The sequence below is a fragment of the Macrotis lagotis genome, chromosome X (assembly GCF_037893015.1).
Source record: "Macrotis lagotis isolate mMagLag1 chromosome X, bilby.v1.9.chrom.fasta, whole genome shotgun sequence".
Taxonomy (NCBI): Eukaryota; Metazoa; Chordata; class Mammalia; order Peramelemorphia; family Peramelidae; genus Macrotis; species Macrotis lagotis.
This window is the reverse complement of record NC_133666.1, coordinates 354,516,478-354,535,296: the sequence shown is the minus strand read 5'-3', so window position 1 is coordinate 354,535,296 and position 18,819 is coordinate 354,516,478. Positions and strand designations below refer to the sequence as shown.

At 33.9% G+C, this 18,819-nt stretch overlaps 1 protein-coding gene across 3 annotated transcripts in view; it reads right to left on the bottom strand.

The window, feature by feature from the left end:
- Positions 1 to 18,819, bottom strand: part of FBXL7 (F-box and leucine rich repeat protein 7) — a 555,926-nt gene that overhangs the window by 21,864 nt on the left and 515,243 nt on the right. Inside the window, exon 1 of one of the 3 annotated variants that reach the window (XM_074200906.1) lies at positions 1,646 to 1,975. The exons of the other annotated variants lie outside the window; for them this stretch is intronic. The gene's annotated coding sequence lies outside the window, so the exon portion shown is untranslated. Of the gene's footprint in view, positions 1 to 1,645; positions 1,976 to 18,819 lie in introns of those variants that run through there. 3 annotated transcript variants of the gene reach the window in all.

The following is an 18,819-nucleotide window of genomic DNA, read 5'->3' as shown; positions in this document are numbered from 1 at the left end:
ATGTTGGACTGGAGATCAGGAGAGAAATTAGGATTGGACAAGTAGATGTAAGAGTTCTTTGCATAGAATTAATACTTGAAATCATGGGAGCTAATAAGATCACCAAGCAAAACAGACAACAGTGTAAAGAGAAAAGGGCCCAGGAAAGATCCCTGAGAGACCTCTACTATTAGTAGGCATCACTTAGATGAAAATCCAGCAAGAGATTCAGAGAAAGTGTGGTAGACAGGTAGAGGAGAATCAGGAGAGAGTAGTCATGAAAATTTAGAGGAAAGAGATTGCCAAGAAAAGAATGATCAATAACATTGTAGAAAGGTCAAGAAGGAAGAAAGAAAAACAATGATTACATTTGGCAATTAAGAGATTAGTTACTTTGGAGAGAACAATTTCCATTAAAAGATGAAGTTGGAACACAGATTGTAAAAAGTTAAGAAGAGAATGAGAAGAAAAAGAAATGGAGGCACTGATTGGTCTCAAGAGATTTAGCCCTCAAAAGAAAGAGAGATAGAGGACTGATGGAGACATTGTCATTTTGTAGGTAGTAGGGAAATAGACAAAAGATAGGGAACAACTGAAGGTTAGTTTAAAATGCCTTAGGTAAGAGGAAAAGGTGTTTCTGAAAAAGAAAACAAATTCAGTTTTAGACATTTGAGTATAAAATGTTTATAATTGGAAATGTCCAATAAGAGGCTGATTATTTGAACATGGAGCTCAGGAAAGGGATTTGAGCTGCATACATAAATCTGGGAGTCATCTGCATGGAAATGTTTATGAGAGATCCTGGACAATACTAAAGAGAAAGGCCAGAGACTAGAGTGCCCCATGCAGAGGCTTCAAAACAGGGATGATGATCTGATAAGGAGATTAAGCAGGAGAGTCAAACAGTGGGAGGAAAATCAGGTGGGACCAAAGCAGAGACAACTCAGGGAGGAAAGAGAATCCAGAGGAGATAGTGATCAGGAACATTAAATGCTCTGGGGAAGTCAACAAGTCTGAAGCCTGAGAAAGAAGATCTGGAAGGATAACATGAAATTAATGTAACATTAAAATTTAGTTGAATTCAAATATTTAATGATCAATCTTAGTCCTAGAAAACTGGTTGTGAAATGCCTCTTACCTCTCTCTAGAGAGATGAGGTACTATAGATATGGAATATAGTCATCCTGTCAGATATCATTGTCATCTGTTTTGCTTAAATGTTTTTCTTTGTTATAAGGAGGTGATGGGGAACTGCTCCAGATGAAAAAAAAATAAAAGATAATAATAATAATCAAAAGGTAACAAAATTAAAAGGTAAAAAGGTAACTAATAGTTTCCTTGTAGGCATCTAAGCAGCTCATTTGTTAGAGTGCTGGGCTTGGAGTCAAAAAGACTCTGTGTGACCCTGGGCAAGTCACTTAACTGTGTTTGCCTCAATTTCCTCATCTGTAAAATGAGCTGGAGAAGGAAATGGCAAATCACTCCAGTATCTTTGCAAGAAAATCCAAAGGATGGTATTGTATGGTCCAAGTCACAAAGATTCACACATGACTGGATAAGCAACAACAATGATCTCCCATTATATGTCCTTCCCCCAGTATGCTGACAATTACCATTGAGTTCATCTTTAAAAGGAGGCAGCTGAGATAATACAGAGAAATCTCACCTTAAACATTTCAGTTGAATGTTTGCTTGTTATTTTATGACAGATCTACTTTTTTTCAATTGATGTAATTTTTCTTTCCAGCTGATGCATTTGGCACTTAATGCACTGCTTTATCATCCTGAGGCAGATAATCAGACAATTTCACTCATCCAAAGAACCAGCAACCTGTCAAAGTGGGGTATTTCAGAATCTTTTCAAAAAAGTCCGACATTAATGCTTCAGTGTATTTTGGAAGAGACCAGGGTTTCTCAAAAGCCACATTTTGCAGACCTGAAGCTCTAGCTATTCCTACCAAACTGAAAAAGCTTTGAGTATCACCTGGAATTGTGGCTCCTAGATTTACAGAGAAAATAAACCTTAGAGGACACTGAATCCCACTGCCTCATTTTACATATGAAGAACCTGAGGCTGAGAGAGGTTGTGACTTGTTCAAAGTCATACAGGTAGTAAGTGACAGAAGCAAAAATCTAACCCAGATGAACTCTTTCAAATAGTCAAAGCTCAGTGGCATCTGGATAGAGCACTTGTCCTAGAATCAGGAGGACTTGAGTTAAAATATGGTCTCAGACACTTACTAAATGTGAAACCCTGGGGAAGACCTGATTGCATCCAGAACAAACAAAAAAGTAATAGCCAGAGCTCTTCTCATTATATCCATCCTTATAACATACTACATTATTATCTAAGGACCGATGAGTTCAGAAAGGTCCATCCATAGAAGCTGGGTTACTGGGCATTTTTAAAAAAAGTACTAATGCTTATGAAGACATCTATTATGTCAGGAAGGGATTGAAATGCATTAATGAAAGTATGCTCTCTAATGAATTAATTTTATTTTGAAAAAATCCATAATAAGTATTCTCAACCTAATATTGTTACTGGGCAATTAGGTGACACAGTGGATAAAGAGCTAGGTCTGGAGTCAGGAAGATTCATTCCATAGTAGCTGTGGGACTCTGGGCAAGTCATTTAACCCTGCTTGTCTGAATATCTCATCTGCAAAATGAGCTGGCAAACCACTCCAGCATCTTTATCAAAGAAACTCTAAATGGGGACGTGAGGAGTAGACACAACTGAAACAGGAACAATATTGTTATTAAGGGATAGGGATTTGACCTGTGGTTTCATTAATATAGTTAATTTATGGATATGGAAATGCTACCAATGAAATGATATTATTAGATAGTTACTTAAGAACATAATGTGAAATAAAAAATGTTATGAGGGGGTCATTAATCACATAAAATAATGTCATAATGGTACAATTGGTTAAATGATATAAAGAAGGGTTTTGTGATGTTATAATAGGGTTTAGTTATAAAGTATTAATTAAATTATTATTAAATGATGCTGGTCTGGGTAATGCTACATAGGTATATATGCTTATATAGTTTTATATATGTATATATAGATATATTTATAGTTTTGAATAAGCAGGAATTGAATGTGAGAAATGTGGCATACTAGAGGAATAAACATAATCAGATTGTATTTTAAATAATAGTCAATGGAAGATAAGGATTAGAGAATAAGGAATTTCTTATTCACTTCTTAACTCAGTTCTTTCAAGAAAATGGGACAAGTAGCTCACAGGGAAATTTTTGCTAAAAAAATCAATTCTTAGAGGCATATAAGGAAGAATAATGAGGATATAATTAACAATTTACTAAATTACTTTTTATTTTTTAAAGTACAAAGATTTAGATTCAATGAATGGATCAATTGAGTGCTTTTAATATTTAGTAACAACAAATTAAACTTAGGGTTCTTTAAATAGGATTCTTCATTTGATTAAAATAAAATCACATGCATCATTCAAGAATGTTTCTATTGAATTGAGATATACTTGCAAATTGCAAGTTGGTGTTGGAAAGATAATTCTTAATGATCATGACAATCTGCTTTCCTAAATACTCGAAGAAAAATATTTTTGATTCTGTAAAGAAGGTAAATCTGAATTTTAAAAAAATAATATATAAGTGAGGAAATGTTACTAAGAATGCAAGCCTGATGGATATTAAAATGGTTTAGACTTCTGAGCAGGAATATGGATTGACTGTAATCTTGGAAGTATGCTCTGTAACTATTAATTCTCCTGTTTCTAAAGGTGGATCTTAGGAAGCCAACCTCTATATTAAAGCAGTCATTCTTTGCCTATGCAATGTCCTCATAAGTGAAGGCAAATACCAAGTCACTGTTACCTTAAAGAAAATAAATAAGATCTTTCAAAGAAGAAATTGTATTTTGTTCCAGTAAAGACATATACCTAGTCTTCGGTTTAAAAATAAACACGCCAACATTTCAATTATAAAAATTCAGTTTTAGAATCAGTGGCCAATTGGGAATTTAAATCCTTCCATGACCCAGTCAAATCACTGATAGATTGATCAATAATTTCTAAACTTATGGGATCAGAAGAACCTAGAACTCTCTTCACTTTAAATCCCTAACAAGGATGCATTATAAGTATTTAACAATAGTTAACATTTATAGCATCATATAGATTTCAAAGAACTTTAACATACCTATTTGAGATTTTTAAAAGAATAACATTAAAATTATTTTTTTAATTAAAAAATATTTTTCTGGTTTTTTTGTACTACAAGTATATAGTTTACAGCCAAATATCATTGATACTGCCAGGTTTATCTGTGAAACTTTTCTGGATTTCTAAGACTTGCTAGAACCTGAATTCTTTTGAGAAGAGTTGCCTTCTTTCCAAGTAGAAGTTTGATGGTTAAAGAGGAAGTGTGTAATGTAAAGAGCATTGGATTTGGTATCAGGTTCAATCTTGTCTCTTCTACCTCTGTAAGGGGAAGCCTTTGGATCTTGTTGCGATTCAGTCATTTTAATCTTGTCTGACTGTGCCCCTAGCTAAGAGTTTTTTCCTATCAGAGATAATGGAGTGATTTACCATTATCTTTGAACCTTAGCTTCTTTATATTAAATAAGGAGAATTGACTAAGTTATCTTTAAGTCTCTTTCTTCCTGAAATTAATGGGTCCATGAGAGAGAAAATGTTTTTCTTTCCCAAATTCAACTTTTCAATCATGTCTAATATTTCTCTAGTCATGGATATCTAATTTAAATCTCTTAAAACAACCTCCCAGGTCATTGATATTTATTGGAACTTAAACTTCATTCTAAACTACTGATCTGGGTGGATAGACCACAAACGTAATCTTTACCCTAACCTTCTTGAACTTGTTTCCTTATCAAAATGAGGCCCCAGGGTCCATTCAGCTCTAGAGTTATGATTTTATAAACCTATGCATTCTCACTTATCCTTCCCACCCTTTCTTCACCCCTCATACTAGGCACAGAAACCTCACAGGCATATTTCTCAGGAGCCAACTGAAATGGCTGCTGTCCTGTTTCCCCACAACTGAGAGACTTAAACTGAACTCCATCCTCAGTACTTCACAGGAGGTGGGAAAGAGTCTGTAGAGGTGGAAAAGGCAGTTTGGCATAGTTTTCTAGAAAGAAGCTGAGCCCAAGGACAAGGGGACTAGGAACCATAGGGGCAGTACTCTCCCTATGGGATTTATAATGAGCCAGACTTTCTCATGGCAAGAATCTTGAGGTTACTCAACTTCAAGTCCTTGTTTAGGAGATGAGGTGCATGGCATAGTAGGGAAAGGGAGAGGGGAGAAGAAATTTAGACAGGAGCCAGCATAAGTTAATATGAATCCAAGGGAAAAAAAGAGATCAAAGGCAAAAATAAATCCAAGAGAGAACAACTGGGTATAAGTCTAGTACCCAAACAGTTAAAATAACAGTAAAATTCACAAAAAATAGAAAGAAAAATAAGTTTAAAAGAGCTTTGAATAAGTGAATTATATGAAGAAGAATGACCTTTGGCCTCCAATTTTGAAAAAGAGAATCTGTAGATTCCTTAGAAATAATTAAATGACAGTAAGAAACATCAGAATGATTAAAAAAAGGAAATAACACTTTTAAAAGATATTAGGATGGAGATTAAGACAGAAATCAGACTTCACAAAGTATAAACAATGGAGAACCGTAAATTAGAACACAAAATGGAAAATTTCTCCAAACTAGTAGAGGCATTAAAGAAAATGATACTTAATTAAAAAAATAAAAGTGGAATAAAGTTGAAAGAACAAAAACAAAAGACACTTTTGAAATAATATATATTGCTATATAAGCCAGAGTGACTGATTTTAAAATTAGAAAACAAAGATAAATTTAAGTGTAATGGGAAAATAGCATAAATTAAAAAAAAAACTTAGACTAACATACTGCAGAGAATAACAGAAGGAAATTGCCCAGAAATTTTGAATACAGATTGCAAGTACTTATTGATTAAATCTACAGATCTCCATTAAAAAAAAGACCCATTTTTTAAAAACTCCTAGTTATATTATAGTTAAATTTCAGAATTTCAATGCCAAGAAACAAATTTTACAAATAACCAGGAGAAAGGTTTTTTGTTTCTTCATTCTTGAAGACCATGATGTCAGGGGGAATGATGTCATGGCAGGCACATGAACTGGATTTGAATGAGGGGGTACAGCCTCACTTTCTCCTTCAGAGATATCTGGGTCCAGTGGTCAGACATAAATCAGGACAACTGGAGATAGCCCTGGATGTGAGGCAATTGGGGTTAAGTGACTTGCCCAAGGTCACATAGCTAGCAAGTGAAAGGTTTCTGAGGCTAGATTCAAACTCCTATCCTCAGGGCGGCTAGGTGGCGCAGTGAATAGAGCACCGGCCTTGGAGTCAGAAGTACCTGGGTTCAAATCTGGTCTCAGACACTTAATAATTACCTATCTGTGTGGCCTTGGGCAAGCCACTTAACCCCATTGCCTTGAAAAAAAATCTAAAAAAAAATACTCCCATCCTCTTGACTTGAGGTCAGAAAGGAATTCACTCATGAGGGAACAGCATTTTGACTAACTCATGATTATTTTCTAGCTATAAGAAATAATGAAGAAAAATAGAATACAATTTTCAAAAGAAGCAAAAGTGTTCTTTTTGCAATTCAAGCTACATAGTTAAAACCCTAGCTTAATCAGCAAAAGAGGGACATTTAAGGTAGTTATGCAACAATAACAAAAACAATCCATTTAACATAGCAGCCATGAAGTCATTTAGGAAATGTCTCAATACATTTGTTGAATTGTGATCCTGTGATTCCATAATTTAAAACAATAGATTAAGCGTTATTACATTTAAGGCATTGAAGATAAAGAGGAACAATGAAATAATTTCTATTCCCAAGGAACTTCAATTCTATTGGAGGGGAAATGAGATAGTCTAGCACACTCTTGTAGATCTTTTTTAGGATAAAAATTGAGACTTAATGACCTGCGTTGTTTCTGATGTGTTTTTCTTTTAATGATCTCTGCAATCAGTTAATTCTCTAGGTTTCAGTAAGGTGGCCTATATCTGCTGATGCCTTATTGTGGAATATTCTTTTCCTACTTTTGAAATGGTGACTTCCTTTAATTATACTATTTCCTATAAAATTTTCCTATTTTACAGCATAAGTCTCAAATTATTATTACAGAGTAAGCAAATTCTTTTTTGTAGAATATTTAGTCATTCATGATCCATGGTCTGGCATATTCTTCTCTTATCTCTTTGGGCATGCACAATACATATTTAATTACTCTTATAAGAAGAAAGTTGTTTACTCTCTCTTTGTACTTGGGCAAAATGAAAACTAAATCTTAAACCAACCCCATATTCAGAAACTACTGTTGTAAGACCTTCAGTACCCCAATTCCAAGTTTTGTTTGCTGAAGAGAATTGCATTTGATGTTATGTTTTTCTTAGGCAGGTGAGACAACTCATGGCACTCTCAGGAGAGCCCAGCAAGCCTAGACTCTTAGTTTTGACATTTTAACAGCTGTTAAGTTTCTGAAACCTCTCACTTGCCTGCCTGTGCTCAATTCATCTTGAAAAAGAGAACACTTAAAAATGCCCTTTAGGGATCTGCACATGTTGAACGGGGCCATTGAGGAAAGAAATATATTTACTGCGTGTGGGATTTAGATTTCTAAACCTCACGTCAAGGGAATGATTCTCCTTCCTACGTTCTTTCCACATACTTGGAGCATTGATGGGGATAACATAAGTACATCCAGAGAACACAGAGCAGCTCCATCTTCAGATGAGTTTCCTTTTTCCCAGTATTTATAACATATACAGCAAAGGGATTCGTATTCTGAATGAGATCATGCTATCATATGATGGTGGGGAACATTCTGTTACAAATTCAGTAGCTCTGTAATAGGTCTCTTGGCTCTCGTGCCTGGCAGTTGGAATTCTTCTGGCAGCTCTGGGGCAGAATTCATAGCAGTCTCTCAATATCACAACTCAATACATATAGGGGTGGAGAGAAAGTAGGTGAGACCTGGGGACTTTGGCCAGTAAATCTGAAATACTTTGCTGGCCACAGCAAAAAACTCAGTCTCTGGTTTCTGGTTCTGTAGTCTCTGAGTAGAAGAATGGTTTCAGCTTAAAATATTTTTAAGGGATTGCTATTTGTCTGAAAGGACTAAATGGGATCATATAATTAATAATAGTAGTGATGAAAAGAATGATGTTTATAATAACTTAACAACCACTAAAGGCCTATTGTAATTCCAAATAATGATGTGGACAGAAGTAGTGAAGTACATGTTTTAGTAGATCTTATCACTCTGGAAAAGTTTTGAATAGAGATCTGAAGTCACATCTGTCTCAGCAATATCAACTACCATGCAATCAATTGCTTTTGGTCACAGCATCTTATGAAGATGTTGGAGAACATCACTGTATTGAGGAAATCCTAGCTAATTTGAAGTAATGTGGAAGTAATAATTGAACTCTTAATAGTTGCAAAGTAGCAGAAATGAAGTAATTAATTTAAAAAATACTTTAAAATAATTTTAAAAATTAAGTAAGCTCTTGAGAGTGAGTATCACAACTTCAGCAGAGTTCTGGGAACATTTTAAGAACTTAATAAATATTCATTCATCCATTGTTCATCAATTCAGAAATAGCTGGAGGAAAGACCTCATGGAATAGTATTATGCAATAAGAAATGACAAAATGAAGAATTTAGAAATACATAAATTTTTTAAATGGACTAAATAAAGCAGAGAAAAAAGAAACAAAAGAAATATATATATATATATATATATATATATATATATATATATGAAATAGTGACTAAAATAATGTAAGTGAAAAGATCTCTCAAAGAATTCAGTCCCTGAATGATTAAAACTATGACAGCCCTGAAGAACAGATAATAAAACATAATTTTAGTGGCAGACTGGTTGGTGATTTTTAAGGTCATTGAAGTAAATATTTTTGCTTAATTGCATTTCCTGTTTACAAACATAATTCAAACACATGAAAGGTCATATTATAGTTTATTTTTTCCTTCAGAAAAATTGTAGGCAAAGATAAAAGTAATTACTAGGATATATGTTTTTTTAAAAAGTAACATGACTATGATGCTTAATAATTTTCCAAGGGACCTGCAGGACTATTGACTTTCACATGCATTTTCTCTTTCTATCATCCCAACAGTTCAGTGAATTAGGGAGAACAGTCATAGCTTTGTCCATTTTACAAATGAAAAAATGTAAAGGCCTGAGAAATAACAGAGACTAAAAATTATTGCTAAACTTCACCATCCCAGAAAAATTCCAGGAAATTACTGTTTTTCTCCTAGTTTTTCTGATTTTTTTTTATTTTAAATGGAAAAATTGAGACATCTTAGAATATGATTTTTAAAATAATGATGTATTCTCACATTGCCTTATTTACTCATTGTTTTCTGAAAATTCCATTATGCTTAAAAATAATGATCTACAGGCATCTAAGTATCTAATTATTATAATTCTATGCATTAAGAGGATAATTTATATATTCAAACTTCATTTATTGAGTACAGGAAGAGATCTTAGAGGAACTTATGGATTGCCCCACCATCCAAGCCCTCCAGTTCTCCAATCAGAGGGTAGAGGAAGGTGAGGGAACTGAGGGAAAATATGAGGAAGATCTTAATATCAAAAGTTGAGCCAATCTGCACGGTGATGAGGTAATCAAGAAAGGCAAGATATTCAGTCAAGCTCTCTTTCCACATTGTCCCACTTTTATGTGATCAAACTATATTTCTATCTCTAGTGGGTACTGCCCTCATTCCAATGCAAAGACAAGGAAAGAAAAGTTTCATGACTTCTGACCTAGAAGTATTGGATATATTCCTGAAGTGAAGATCTTAAAGGTTTGAGTATAGAATGACTATCCAAAGTGAATAGTCTTATCCATTTCTCCTTGTGGAACAAGGGAGTTTAATTTGGAGCTTGCTGACCCATGGAGAAATTTCTGGAGGTATGTGATCTTGGATGAAGAAAAAATTAGGATTTTTATTTTCATTAACTTCTTTTAAAAAAAATTATTTAAGGCAATGGGATTAAGTTACTTGCCCAAGGTCACCAACTAGGCAATTATTAAGAGTCTGAGGCCACATTTGAACTCAGGTCCTTCTGACTCCAGGCCAGTGCTCTATCCACTGAGCCACCCAGCTGCCCCTCATTAACTTCTTTTTTGTTTTTAGATTTTTTCAAGGCAATGGGGTTAAGTGGCTTGCCCAAAGCCACACAGCTAGGTAATTATTAAGTGTCTGAGGTCGAATTTGAACTCAGGTACTCCTGACTCCAGGGCCAGTGCTCCATCCACTGTGGCACCTAGCCACACCCCCTCATTAACTTCTAATGGAAATTTAGCAATTCCTATTATTCCTATTATTCTGAGGAGTCTATAGGCTCCATTAGACTGCCAAAGGGAGTCTAAAGCAACTGCTCTAGAACATAAAAATCAGTACCTGCTTACTGGACTGCTACTGCAAAGAGCTTGGAGTAAGAAAACACCAAAAATAAGCATAAAAGCTTTTAAAATTAGAAAGATGACCTTGAGATGCATAAACACACCAAGTGTAGTGTATTTCATTATTAAGGAGTACAAATATAAATTTATCTGAAATTAGATTATCTCAAAAGAGTTACAATACTTTCATCTCTTTCCATTTATACAACTCCAATAGCTGCCCATCTTAGTAGATAATACAATTTAGAATGCAAACACATGATTTGGTGATAATTGCATTTTTTTGCAACATATAAATCACAATTAAATTTTCCTAGCTTCATGGTTTGTGGCAAAATCTGCTATCCAACCTAACCAATGAAAATTTGGGCTGGAAAAATTATTGACATTTCACTTGAAGGAAAATTGTTACTAAATTTATATAAATGATTACTATATGTGTATTTATTTTAAGGTAGTTTTTAAATTATAGTTTTATTTTCATCTCTTTAGAATTAAGACCAACTTTTCAAATAGAAAGAATTTTCCACTTGAAAACTATTTTGAAAAAGTTATTATTTCTAATATCAAATAAGAATATGTATTCACAAATATTTTGTGAATCATTAGAAAATACTGGCATTTAGAAAGGTTGTGCAGAAATGAAAAAGTCTTTTTTGATTATAGGAGAGGCCCATGATGAAGAAGATACAAAGTAATTCTTTTCAGTATCAGAAGGCATCATCCTTCTGCTTCTACTTTTGCCTCATAGGGAAGAGAAGGAGGAAGGGAAAAAGCATCCCAATCCTTTGGAGCACATGCTCTTATTATCTTTTACATATGAGGAATGTGAAGCAGATATCATGAGTGACTTGCCCAGAGTCACAGAGTCAATAAGTGTCTTGAGGTCAGATTTGAAGTCAGGTCTTCATGACTTGATCTATTCTGCCCCTAGTTGCCTCTAATGGATCACACATCAACTTTATATTATGCTTATCCATATGCCAATGAAAAATTACCCACAAGGGGTATTGGAAATGATACCATCAGGGAGCTATTTGACCCCAAAAAAACTAGATTTGTCATATAGCAAGAGTGACCTCAATCAATAAACCTTATGTGCTCCTTTGGCATTCATATAATGTCAAGAGATCTACAACAAGACTCCCAAATACATTGGGTGAACTCCCAGTGGAGGTTGATATGAATGAATTGCATGAGATGGATAGGCATTTATGAATTTTGATCATTATTGTTGGAAGGAGTGAGCACATCATCTAAAATAAGAGCAAACTCCAAAGTTATTACAGTTTATTTGTAACATTTCCACAGCTGACCATATTATTTTTGCTTTTGCCGCCCTCCTCCCCAGCACTAAGTACAGTGCTTTGTACTTACAACAAATTTTGCTTGAATTGAATTCCCCATCCCCAAGTAACCAAAGTGTGCAAAGTTCATTTATTTTTTTACAAAAGTTTTTTTCTTTTTACAAAAGACTTCTCAAAGGTTTAAATTATAAACAAATGAAATGTGAAGAACAGGGAAAAAATAAAAATGACAAGACTTTGTTGACAACAATATATTCTCTTGAAAACACTATTGTCAAAAGTTGAAAATACAAACTTGCAGGAATTGCTTAAATGACCAAAACCACTGTCCTGATGCCTTGGTGTGTGGAGGTAGCCTTGGTTCTCAAGGGTCATGTCAACAGAGTGAATGTGTTGAGTCAACTAACCTGGAAAAGATTTTTAATATGTGCTTGCTGATAGACTCTGTGTGCTTATAGACCAATGGCTAGTGTGGCTAAATTTGGGGAGGTGCATTATCAAAAGGCTGACTAAATTTCTTACACTTCACTTTCCATCCTTTGCTCTGTGATTTTACAATACTGTCATTCTTGACATTCCTTAGAAGACAATCCATCTTCTGATTCTGGGCATTTTCATTGGCTTTCCTCTATTTCTAGAATGTTCTTGCATTCATTCCCTGTCTCCTCTGGATTCTTTCAATTTGCAGTTCAAATTCTCCTTTGTATAAGAATACTTTCAATATTCTACCTTCTGCTTTCTCGGTGCTTTATTCCCCAAATTACACTTAATAAGTTTGTATATGAATCATCCTGTCCATAGTGCTCCTCCTTTAGTCTGTGAATTTTTTTTTAGGTTTTTGCAAGGCAGATGGGGTTAATTGGCATGCCCAAGGCCACACAGCTAGGTAATTATTAAGTGTCTGAGACCGGATTTGAACCCAGGTACTCCTGACTCCAAGGCCAGTGCTTTATCCACTACGCCACCTAGCTGCCCCGTAGTCTGAATTTCTTGAGAACAGGGAACATGTTATTGATTTTCATTTTCTATCTGGTGTTTAGCACAATGACTGGCACATAATGGCTGCTTATAAAACCTTTGTTGTTATTGATGATGATGACAGTGGCAGTGGTGGTGGTGGTGGTGGTGATGATGATGATGATGATGATGATGTTCTTCTTGGCCAGAACAACTCATGAAGGGCATCTATTGAAGCCTTGATGGGTTGTGATCTGTGTTGGTGTAGGCAGTATGTACCATGAGGATATCATGGATCTTTTGATATAATGCCATTTTACCAAATGTTTATCAGAATAAGTCTTTTCTAGTATTGAATAATCTGTTCAAGGAAGAAGTGAAGCAGTATGTCTTAGGATGCTTCTGAATGGATACACAAATGCAGGTAGGAAGGGGAGGGAGGAAGGTCCTCTGTAAAGACAATTGGATTTGATGCCAGAAGATCTAAATTAAAATGCTAGCTTTGCCAGATACAATACAGATAATCCATGACAAGTCTTTTAACTCATGTGGTTCTCAGTTTCTTTGTTGAGTTGATAAAATTTTTGAGTTGGATTAGATCAGGAACTCTTTTTTTTTAATTTCATGGGTTTTTTTAGATCAGGAATTCTAACCCAGGATTTGTAAACTTTTCTTTTTCATATTTATAGAAATGTATTTTAACATAAATGTGGCATCTAGGTAGTCCAGTAGATAGTGTGCAGACCCTGGAATAAGGAAGACTTATCTTTGTGAGTTCAAATATGGCCTCAGATTAAAGCTGTGTGACCTTATTAAAAATTATTATTATTTAAATTATTATATCATTAAATATTAAATAAAATATTATTAAAATTATTAAAATAACATTTGATATAATTGATATTCTTTTAAATTATGGTTTTTGTTTTATGCATTTAAATACATTCTGAGGAGTTCAGGAGGCTTCACAAGAATGCAAAAGGGGTCCATTAATACATTAAAATAAGTTAAGAACTCTTGGATCAGGTGATAACTAAGCTCCAAATGTATGTTTTTTAAGAATTTCATAAAAACTTTCTAACCATTCTATAGAATTCAAATAATTTCATTGGAGAGAACAGTCATATTGCAGGGTATTACAGCTGTAGGGAATGATAAATTATTTGCTTTGCTGGCTGACAGTGCAAGTAATACCAAGGCAGCATGGGACATGGCAATGGATAAATATCCATATGTCACTGTTGGAGGCCTAAAGTTGCTTCTTAGTGATATCATGAAGTTGGACCCTCTCCAAAACATCTAGAGGAGAATGAAAGTTATAAAACATATAAAAGTTTCTCATATTACAACTGCTGTTTTCAAGAAGCAGCAAAAAGAAAAGAATGAAAAGAATAAAACAGTAAGTAGGAAAATTCATGGGGGTTTTGGAGGAATGTTCTCTGTGTGAATACCCAGAATCAAAGCAAAGATCAAGACATAATGATCACTGAAAATTTTACAGTAAATAGAAATATTAGAATCTTTTACTTGATGAGTATTATTCTGAGCTTATCTGAAGGATTCTCTGGATTTCTTCAATAATTATTACTACATTGGAATATGAACAGTACATTTTCCCCTAATTTTTTTAATCAAATGGCACAGAATAGACTGGATAACTTTTGAGAATCTATATGCACTTTTGCTAACAAGTAGAGAAAGAAATAAAGGGAAACTTCATTCAAAAATTGGAATAATTTCTTACTAGTCTGTCTACTTAACAGAAAATCTCTTGAATCCAAGATTTAAAGACTGAAATTAAAGTGATTGGATTACAAAGAAAGCAATATACCTAGGATTTAACACTGGAATGGTCCTTTAATATATTACTGAGGACTGAACATTTTCATATATTTGGCCTAGAAATGTAGTTTGGAACTTTGATAAGTATTAGCATCCTACATAGTGATTGATCAGTAAGTCATTAATTAGATAACTTTCTTAATGACAATAAAGTTCTGTTTTATGAGTTTTAGGAACTTTCCCCTCAAATCCTTGAAGAAATGTTAATTGTATCTTCTGACTCTCTGGAAGGGGTTAAGTGTAGACAGCACAATAACTTTATTTGTTGTACAACATTTTGTCCTTTGGATAACTTCTATTCTTGTTTTTGCCTATTTTTCCTAGCTAGCTGAACCCAGTGGGTTTCACAAATTTTTAGTATTTAGGAATTTCTAATTAGATTTTAAACAAAAGTTAAAAGTAGATATTTTGGGGGAGGCAATTCAGATTAAGTGACTTACCTAGGGTCACACAGCTATTAATGTCTCAGGCTGGCTTCAAAACAGATTTGAAATAGATGTTTATTAGTAAATTACTTGTCATATGAATAAACTACACTTAAAAATTTTAACATGAAAAATAATAAAAATTGGTTCCTTTCAACTTTGAGACTCTGATACACTGGCTTGGAACTCCATAACCTGGAAATCAGACCTAGCATTTATTTACTGAGAGGTTCAGTTGCTTTTGAGTCATGTGATCCTTGGTAATTCATAACTTGGCTAAGTTTCTTCAGTTATAAACAGGAATAATAAGTCTTGTCCTACCTACCTTACTGATAGATCTGTGAAAATGAAATGCAACAACATATGTGAAAGCACTTAGGGAGTTGTAAAATTTTTTCAAATATTAAGTTGAGGCAGAGATCTTATTAACAAATCAAGATACATAAAACATTTTAACATCCCTAAAACTAACAAAATATGTTATTTATATTAATGAAAGGGTGTCAAAATACTATTACTTAGACTTCAATTTTTTCTAACATTTTTTTTCCTGCTTCCTTTGGGTAAGGGGTTTTAGTAGAGGCAAGAAACAGAATTTTTCTCAGGCTTAAACTTTTCTGGAAATTCTTGATCTCTAGTAATTACAGTATGGACTCAAAATTTTCTATTCCAAACTGGAAGTTTCATACACACATGCTCATTTAAACACATTTTTTCCCCAACAAGATAACTGGCTATTTTATACAAGCTCTTGTTTTCAAACCACTGCTGTTTACAGTCTGGGAAGGCATATTTACATTAGAGTGACCTTCCCAAGTCAGAATTTACAAAGCAACTCTGCATTTTTGCTCTCTGATTACTAAAGTTTTTGTACAAGATGCTTTCCATTAAAGCTCCTTTAGGCAAAGAACTGTTGCCATAAAAAGTAAAGTTTCTTTTCTTAGCTAAAATCTGAGCTTTTTTTTAATAGCAGAACCATAAAGGCTTACTTGTAGAGGAAAATACATTTTTGGCTCCTGTTTTATTTCATTTTTTTTAAAACCAGTTTCAGATAATGTAAGTACACTAAAATCTTCTTATAACACTGTCTGCTTTGAAGCAGAAATTGATATAATGCAGGTCTAGCTTGGACCCTATCAGAAAGGGTTTAGTTATTGAAGGACTAAAAGAAATTTAATGTGATAAGGCAGTCTTACCTATTAGACAGTAGCATGACATGGCCTCTAAAATAACATCATGGTAAGTACTAATGGATTTTGTTGACCATATTCTGAGGATTTGCCTCATCTTTGACCTAAATTCTTGTCCTGTATCTTCTTATCAAAATGAAGAGCTGAAATTATCCCCATAGCAGTGACTCTGGATTAACTCTGATTATAATACTAGCTATAGTGAGTCCCTACTTGGATTCTACTACCGAAATCTGGCATTTAGTCAGTAAATCTGAGAAGGATGCAAAGAAACCAGAAATATAAACATTAACCCTATTTGACTTAAGTCTATAACCTAGTTTCTAAATTGGTCCTTGGTATCTGAAAAGGGCTGTGGAATGACTTCTCCAGGAAGTCATTCTGAATCCTGTCAGGGTACCCTGCCCATACCTTAGCACATAACTACAAAAGTATGAATCTCATAAAATATATGTTATTTTTATGCTAATTTAATTTCCTATATTATTGTGTGTCCTGGAATCCATATTTAAGTAGAAATATTAAAAATCAGTGTATAAAATTAATATATAGAAACATAAACTAATGAGAAAGAGCTTTTATTTTGTGGTAAGAAAAACAAGCAAATAAACCTGAACTGTTAGATAATGAGGTCATTAGAACATGAGGTCAGGAAGGCTCGTTTTCCTGAGTTCAAATCTGGCCTCAGACACTTCTTAGCTGTGTGACCCTGGCCAAGTCACCTAACCTTGTTTGACTCAGATTCCTTTTCTGTAAAATGAGCTGGAGAAGGAAATGGCAAATCACTTCAATATCTTTGCCAAGAAAACCCTAAATGGAGAAACAGAGGTTGGACATGACTGAAAAAAAGTGAACAACAAGAAAAAGAGACCTAACAATATTTCGATTTCTCTATTAGCAAAATGTCAGGGGAAGATGGACAGATAACTCACAATTCTGGTTTAAGTGAGACAGTTCTGAGTTGGAGCAAAATACATAGTACTCAACTGAAGTCTAATTTAAGCTATGTACCATGTTACAGTTGAAAAAGTGTGATAATGATGTCCTTTACTCATGCCAGTGGTAAATCCTTTTACAAGGGGTAGCTTTACACATTTAAACATCATTATATGATATCTGTCCTTGAATGTGAAAAAGAAATATTTTACTGGTATGTCTTATATTTCTTCTTCTACCTATGTTCTAAACTAGAAATGTTATAAGGAATCCTTGGAGAAAACAGATTAATCAGGCTGAGGAAAAGATGAACTTTTATATTCAACTTTATTAATGGCTCTGTGAATTATCCCCAACTAATTAGCTAAAATAGATTTAATATTACACTGAGAATAAATACAAAAGAAAATATTCAGTAAACTAATTTATATATTACATTTTAAATTATATCTATATGCATGCTAACAGGCATATGTGCATATATAAACATATTATAGTTATTTATATTTCTATAAGTGTCTGAGTGTTTGTGTATATATGTTACACACACACACACACACACACACACACACACACACTGTTTGGAATTATTGATGATAGTACCTACCTGCTCTAGCATAGAAAAGTAAAAAATGACTGTAAATATATTGAAAAATACTTTACAGAACCATTAAGACTACTTCCCTTCAAGTCCAGTTACCTAAAAGGAAGTCGACACTTTTATTTGTTCTACACTGATTCATCCATCACTTTTGATCACCAGAACTTGCCTTTACTTGACAGTTGTGCAAAGAAGACAGATAACTCTTACAAACCATATTCTTAAGAGATAGCTGATAGCCTTTGAAACTAAGGAAATGAACCAGCAATAAAGGATCTCTCCAAAAGAAGTAGCAAATAGATTTTTATATACAGAACTACAATCCATAATTTTCAACCTCTTTTCAGAATACTTAAATGCATTCCTAATTGTTTTCCATCTTAAATTGTCAAGTAATGCTTAAGTGCTCATTTCCTCTCTAATAGATTTTTTTTTTAAAATCCAATATTTGAATCTTTAAAAAATGCAGTATTTGGTAGAATATTCAATTTACATTCTAAAAATTGATGTTTTATCTGTTTTTAGTTTATAGTAAAAATACTGTAGCTCATTAATTTAATATTCAAATAACAAAGTGTTTCAAAAGTCAACAATTAATTAGAAAGGCTTTCTTAAGAGTAAATAAATAAAATAAGTCATTGTCATTCTTTTTTAGGTATTTGTCCACTGAATTTTTTTTTTAGATTTATGCAAGGCAATGGGGTTAAGTGGCTTGCCCAAGGTCACACAGCTAGGTAGTTATTAAGTGTCTGAGACTGGATTTGAACTCAGGTACTCCTGACTCCAGGGCCAGTGCTCTATTCACTGCGCCACCTAGCTGCCTGTCTATTGACTTTTAAGCTCTCTACTACTAATTTCCCCCCCTTCTGTAGTATTCTATTTTCAAATAAAAGTACTTGGGAAAACAAATGAACAAATTGTATAGAGAAGATTGTTTCATCAAAGAGAAACAAGAAATGCTAAAAGGGAAGAAGGGTATTGTAAGTATCATCTATTTGTTTCCTTAGATTACTTCAGTTTCCTGAGACTGACTCAGGCCCTGATAGGGTGCTTCATTGTGGCTCTG